The following is a 7230-nucleotide window of genomic DNA, read 5'->3' as shown; positions in this document are numbered from 1 at the left end:
GGAAACTCACCTAACCAATGGAGACGAAGAAAGTAGAAACTGATGTGATTCCGCCCGAGCCCGCTCCACCGATAACCCGTTGGGGTGCTGACTCGACACGGATGAAGACTAGGCCAATCACAAGAGCTCAAATTAAGAAATTTAAGGGCAACCTGGGAGTATTTATACAGAGGGTAATCAATCTCAATAGAGCATGTCCATACTTGAAGATGCAAAGCCCATTCTAAGCATCCAAGTGGTGGAAGCCGATACAGACCCGGGTGACTATTTTGGTACCTTTTTTGAGTCCGGGAAGCATGAAATGGTTCCAATGCTTTATGGGTTCAATACATATGCCTAAGAGGTCATGGAATCAAGTTAAAGCAGCCTCAAATGCAATCAAAAAGGGCTTGCTGTATTTGCTGTATTGCTTGCTGGCTTTACTGTATTTTACTGTATTAGCCTTTTCTAATTTTTCCAAGCATGGGCAACGTGTGGGACTTCATATTCAGCTTATTTGGCATCCCAAAAATCATCTAGAAGCTGATTTGAAGCTCAAAGAGGTCAAAGATTGATCAAAGTCAACTTGATAAAAAAGGTTAGCATTTTTAGTTTCCTAATTTGTTTTTACTTTTTGTTTTAGGAAACTACCATTACTTTTTGGCTTTTATTTATTTATTTTCTGGAAAAATAACTTTAGGAAGGTTTTTATTTTATTCTTTCCATTGTAAATTAATTAATTCCTAATTTAATATAAAGAAATTAATTAATCAAACTTAGATTAGGAAAGGAAGTATAGTTTCGGCCAACGAGGTTTCTTTATGTGTGGTGGCTGGTTTTCCTTATGTTCTAGGGTTTTATTTCGTGGCTTTGTAGCCTATTTAAAGGCTTATTTTTCAAGATGAAAAACTTTGATTTGATTGAGAAAATACTTGTGAGATTAATTATCTCTTTGTTCTTTGAGAACACCTAAAAACACCATTAGAGAATTGGTTGTTTTAGCTTGACTTATCAATAGGTTTTCCATCCCCTATTGTGGCGTCTACATTATACCAAGGTTTCTAACCACAGGTTGGTTAGGGGTTGAGATCAATTCCATTAGAACTTGAACTTAATTAAGATCCGGGCTAATATAATACGGGTTTAGGAGCAGGTCGTCCTAGGTTCGTATCATTTGGTATCAGAGCTAAATTTTGTTCAGGTTTGATCTATATTTATTTGATTTATTTATTTTTGTGTTATTCTACAATTTTAGCATTAGGTTAAGGTTGCATCCATCCCATACACGTTCTGCATCTTAAAAAAAAAATAAAAATTCATTCCTAGTTGAATTAGGATTTCCTAGTTTTACCGTATTTTTGTTTCCTAGTTTGTTGGTTGTTTTTCATCATTGTTCTTGTTGATTTTGGTTTTTGTTGATTTTTCTTTGCTGTTTTAGTCTTAAATATTTGCATTCATATATTCAAAAAAAAAAAAAAAAAAAAGAGTTTGCAGCAACATTTAAAAAAAAAAAAAAAAAAAACTGCACATTTGTGTTTATTTGGAGGTCACGGGTTTGGTGTTTGTTTTGGAGTTGGGATTGCAATTTTGGTAATTATTCTTGCTACTGCAGTTGTTTATGTTTTGTGAGTGAAAAAAAAAATAAAAAGAGAAGGGGTAAATCCGAATAAAAAAAGAAAAAAAAAACAGAAAAATATTTCGGTTTGTTGGAGTTTGATTTGTTTGCTGGAAATTTGTTGGAGCTGCTGGTTTTTGATTATTTATTCAATATTTGAGTTTCTGGGAAATTATCTTTGCTTCTGGATATTTGGATTTTGGGTGTTTAAATTTTTTTGGATTAAAATTAGTTAAAGGAATTGATACAAAACTTGAATTACAAGAACAACAACCAACACTTTTCTATATTTTTGTTCTCTTTGATTCTTGTTCGTATTTGAATTTCTTTTTCTGGAATTTTATTCTTGAACTCATAATCTACTACCATCTGGTGCAGTTTTCAAAAATTCCAACGTTTTCCCATTATTTTGCGTTTTCTTGTCTAGAAAGCCGAAAAATTAGGATTTGTTGGATTCTTTCGGTATTGCCTACTTTTTGCTACTGTTTTATTGATAAGTTTAATTAAAATATACTAGTGATCTAATTGCTGTTTTGTGGGTGTTTTAATTAGAACTTTGAGATAATTCATTGAGTGGAAAAAGGCAAGAGTGTGTGAGCTTAAAAGAGGGTAAAAGCCGAAACTAGTGTGCAAACACGAGTGTCGAGACCTTGTTTAAGTGAAACACTGTTGGATAGATACCTTTGGTAGCCAATTCTTTTAATAGTATAGTAGTAGCATCTAAATGTTTAAATGTTGTGGCCAGAGCAGGATCGGCTAAATCGTCCATGGGTACATAAACTGCTTGAATAGAAGTTATGGAACCATCTTTGGTAGAAGTAATTCTTTCTTGTAAAGAAACCATTTCGATACTAAGAGTTGGTTGATATCCCACAGCGGAGGGCATTATACTCAACAAGGCTGATACTTCAAATCCCACTTGGACAAAATGAAAGATATTGTCAATAAATAGAAGTACGTCTTGTTCATTAACATCTCAAAAATATTCTGCCATAGTTAGGGTAGTTAAACCAACTCTCATACGAGCTCCCGATGGTTCATTCATCTGACTATAGGCTAGAGCTACTTTTGATTCTGAAATATTTTTTTCATTAATTACTCCAGATTCTTTCATTTCTATGTAAAGATTATTGCCTTCATGAGTACGTTCACCTAGTCCACCAAATATGGATACGCTCCTATGACCTTTGGTAATGTTGTTGATTAATTCCATAATGAGTACTGTTTTGCCCACTCCCGCTCCCCCGAATAGTCCTATTTTTCTCCACGGTGATAAGGGGCTAAAAGATCTACTACTTTAACTCCTATTTCAAAATTTGATAATTTTGTATCTAACTATTAAAGGCAGGTGCAGATCTATGAATAGGAGATGTTGTGCGAGTATCTATAGGACCTAAATTATCAACGGCTCTCCAAGCAAGTTGAAAATTCATCATAGCGTTGCTCAACAGACTGGAACACTTAGAGGAGCTCCTGTGTCAATCACTTCCATTCCTCTCGTTAGACTGTCTGTAGCACTCATAGCTACTGCTATAACACGAATATTTCCTAATAATTATTGTACTTCAGAAGTCACATTAATTTTTTGACCAACAATATCTTGGCCTTTAACTACTAGAGCATTGTAAATATTAAGCATCTTGCTTGGTGGAAAAGCTACATCCAATACTGGACCAATGATTTGAGCAATACACCTCAGGTTGTTTTTTTAAAGCACTGGAACCCTAGGACCAGAAGTAGTAGGATTGATACTCATAATAAAATAAAAAGATGTCATAATTTTTTGCGAAAATTATTGAAATCAAAAATAAATGTTCAATAGTAAGTTAAGTTAATCGGTCAATTTAATATTTCAATCAGAAATAAAAAATGGGCACTAGCACTCGACTTTGTTGGGGCTATCCAACTGAATGCAATCCAATTGTTTACTTATTCAATTTCAATGAGTGAATTTTCAAGTTCAACCAAAATCCATTTTCAAAATATCAAGTATATGAATAAAGATCTTAAGATAGTCTTTCATTTGCCTATCATTATAGACAATATGAACCATATTATCTATGGAATTTGAGCCCGAGCTCTATTCTATTTATGATTCTTTTTTTCTATCTCATCGGCCCTTCTTTCATGTCCTATTTCCTATTTTAGCATATTAATTTACGCCTAACCCATTATTTATTATATTATTTTATATTATTCATTATATTAATATTATTTTTCTTTTTTATACCTATACCCGTTCTTTCTATTCATGAATGAATTCTACATATTTTTGCTTCTAGGATTTACATATACAACATATATTATTGTCAATAGTGAATTTCTCAGATATTTCGATTAAAAAAAAGGTAAGAGATTAGAAACTTTGAAAAACGAATAGCGGGTTGCGCCATACATATGAAAGAGTATACAATAATGATGTATTTGGCGAATTAAATACCATGGTCTAATAACGAACCATTCTAATTAGTTGATAATTTTGTGAAAGATTCCTATGAAAACTTTCATTAACTCGTAATTCATGTCGAATAGACCTTGGTATCGTAAGAATTCTTAATTCATGAGTTGTAAAGAAGGACTTATGTCACCATAAAGAGAGACTAAAACAAGTGCTGGATTCAAGTGTTGGATTCACACTCCTAACTATGAAACCAAAGATATTGATATCTTGACAGCGTTTTAAGTAGCTCCTTAACGTGGAGTTCCACTTGAGGTAGCAGGGGCTACGGTAGCTACTGAATCTTCTACTGGTACATGGTCAATTGTATGGACTAACAGGCTTACCAGCCTTAGTCGCCACAAAGGTCAACGCTACGGCTTTGAGCTTGTTGCTAGAGAAGAAAATCAATATATTGCTTACGTAGCTTACCCCTTAGACCTTTTTGAAGAAGGTTCTGTCACTAACATGTTTACTTTCATTGTGGGCAATGTTTTTTTGTTTCAAGGCCCTACACGCCCTACATTTGGAGGATTTACGAATCCTTCCTTCTTATACTATATTTTTCCAAGGACCACCTCATGGCATCCAGGTTGAAAGAGATAAATTGAACAAGTATGGCCGCCCCCTATTGGGATGTACTATTAAACCTAAATTGGGGTTATCTGCTAAGAATTACGGTAGAGCAATTTATGAATGTCTTTGCGGTGGACTTGATTTTACCAAAGATGATGAGAACTTGAATTCCCAACCATTTATGCATTGGAGAGACCATTTCTTATTTTGTACTGAAGCCATTTATAAAGCAGAGGCTGAAATTGGTGAAATCAAAGGGCATTACTTGAATGCTACTGCAGGTACATGCAAAGAATTGATTAAAAGGATTATATTTGCCAGAGAATTAGGAGTTCCTATTATAATGCATGATTACTTAACAGGGGGATTCACTACAAATACTAGCTTGGCTCATTATTGCCGAGATAATGGTCTACTTCTTCACATCCACCATTTAATGCATGCAGTTATTGATAGAAGGAAAAATCATGTTATGCCCCTTTCGTGTACTAGCTAAAGCGTTACGTCTGTCTGGTGGAGATCATATTTACACTGGTACTGTAGTAGGTAAACTTGAAGGGGAAAGAGACATCACTTTAAGCTTTGTTGATTTATTAGCTGATGATTTTATTGAAAAAGATCGAAGCTGTGATATTTATTTCATGCAAGATTAGGTCCCTCTACCAGGTGTTATTTGATTCTAAATTTTAATCGGAATATTCAAATGATTTTTATCAAATGACTATTCATTTATTGTATTTTCATGTAAATAAGGGCAAGAAAGCTCTATGGAAAAATGTTGGTTTGATTCAATGTTGTTTAGGTGGGGGTTAGAGTACAAGTGTGGGTTAAGTAAATCAATGGATAGTTTTGGTGGTCCTATTGAAAATGAAAATACCAGTGTAAATAAAGTTCCGATTATAAATCACATGAATAAAAAAATCCCTAATGGGATTGAGAGTAATAATTATAGTTACAGTAATGTTGATCATTTAGTCGGTGTTAGGAGGTACATTTGAAATTTCATCTCTAATCAAACTGTTTTCTTTAAGGATAGTAATAGGGACCATTACTCCAAATATTTTGATATTGAAAATTCAATTTTTGAGACTGACATCGATCGTTCTTTTCTAAGTGCATCAAAAAGTTCTTTTTATAGCTATTAAAATTCTAGTTATCCAAACAATGTATCTAAGAGTGACGATCCTCACTATTATCGTTACATATATGATACTAAATATAGTTGGAATAATCACATTACTAGTTGCATTGATAGTTATCTTTGTTCTCAAATCAGTACTGATCAGTTTATTTTAAGTAGTGGTGTCAATTCCAATGACAGTTACATTTATAGTTACATTCATGGTGAAAGCAATAAGAGTAGTAAAAGCGGGAGTTCAAGTATAAGAACCAGTACAAATGATAGTGCAAAAACTCTAAGAAAAGGAGAGATCAAGAGAGCTCTAACTAAACTAAGAAAAAGTAAAAGGGATTTAGAGAGAGCTCTAACTCAACTAAAAGAAAACTAATTAAAATTAAATAAAATTTTAAAAGAAAACAAATTAAAGAAAGTTCTAGCTGAAATAAAAGAGAGAAAAAATGATTTAGTGTTTTCTCTAAATCAAATACAAATAAGAGACATAAAATGTGATTTAAAGATAACTAAAAAATACAAATATTTATGGGTGCAATGCGAAAACTGTTATGGATTAAATTATAAGAAATTTTTTAAATTTCAAGCGAATATTTGTGAACATTGTGGACATCATTTGAAAATGACTAGTTTAGATAGAATCGAAAGTTTGGTTGATCCAGGTACTTGGGAGCCTCTGGATTAAGACATGGTCTCTAGAGATCCCATAAAATTTCATTCATGGGAGGAACCATATAAAGATCGTATTGATTTTAATAAAAAAACAATAGGATTAACTGATGCTATTCAAACAGGCATAGGTCAACTAAATGGTATTTCTGTAGAAATCTGGGTTATGGATTTTCAGTTTATGGGGGGTAGTATGGGCTCAGTAGTGTGCAAGAAAATCACACTTTGATTGAACATGCTACCAATAAATTTTTACCTCTTATTCTAGGGTGTGCTTATGGAGGAGCACGTATGCAAGAAGGAAGTTTGAGCTTGATGCAAATGGCTAAAATATCTTCTGTTTTATATTATTATCAATCAAATAATAAGTTATTCTATGTATCAATCCTTCCATCTCCTACTACGGGTGGGGTGATAGCTAGTTTTAGTATGTTGGGAGATATCATTATTGCCGAATCAAATGCCTACATTGCATTTGCCAGTAAAAGAGTAATTGAACAAACATTGAATAAGACAATACCCGAGGGTGCATAAGCGACTGCCTATTTATTCCATAAGGGCTTATTCGATATTATCGTACCACGTAATCCTTTAAAAGGCATTCTGAGTGAGTTATTTCAGCTCCATGCTTTCTTTCCTTTAAATCGAAAAGTGAAATCAAAAATAAAATTAAGGAGAGCCATATATCCTTATCCTTAATTTTATCCTTAATTTAATATTTAATAAATTATTTAATTTAATAAATTCAAAAATTTATTACTTGTTTTAAATTTATTACTTGTTTTGTGGTAACCAAGTAGCTATTTAGTTTATAGGAAGAAA

At 33.0% G+C, this 7230-nt stretch overlaps 3 pseudogenes; 2 read left to right on the top strand and 1 right to left on the bottom strand.

The window, feature by feature from the left end:
- Positions 1-1996: 1996 nt before the first annotated feature.
- On the bottom strand, positions 1997-3350 carry LOC132804291 (ATP synthase subunit beta, chloroplastic-like; annotated as a pseudogene).
- Positions 3351-4009: 659 nt separating this feature from the next.
- LOC107434148 (ribulose bisphosphate carboxylase large chain-like) lies at positions 4010-5260 on the top strand (annotated as a pseudogene).
- Positions 5261-5324: 64 nt separating this feature from the next.
- LOC125423943 (acetyl-coenzyme A carboxylase carboxyl transferase subunit beta, chloroplastic-like) lies at positions 5325-6942 on the top strand (annotated as a pseudogene).
- Positions 6943-7230: the final 288 nt, after the last annotated feature.

This window comes from Ziziphus jujuba, chromosome 6, assembly GCF_031755915.1.
Source record: "Ziziphus jujuba cultivar Dongzao chromosome 6, ASM3175591v1".
NCBI classification, from domain to species: domain Eukaryota; kingdom Viridiplantae; phylum Streptophyta; class Magnoliopsida; order Rosales; family Rhamnaceae; genus Ziziphus; species Ziziphus jujuba.
Note: the sequence above shows the minus strand (reverse complement) of the source record. Positions and strands in the feature narration are given on the sequence as shown.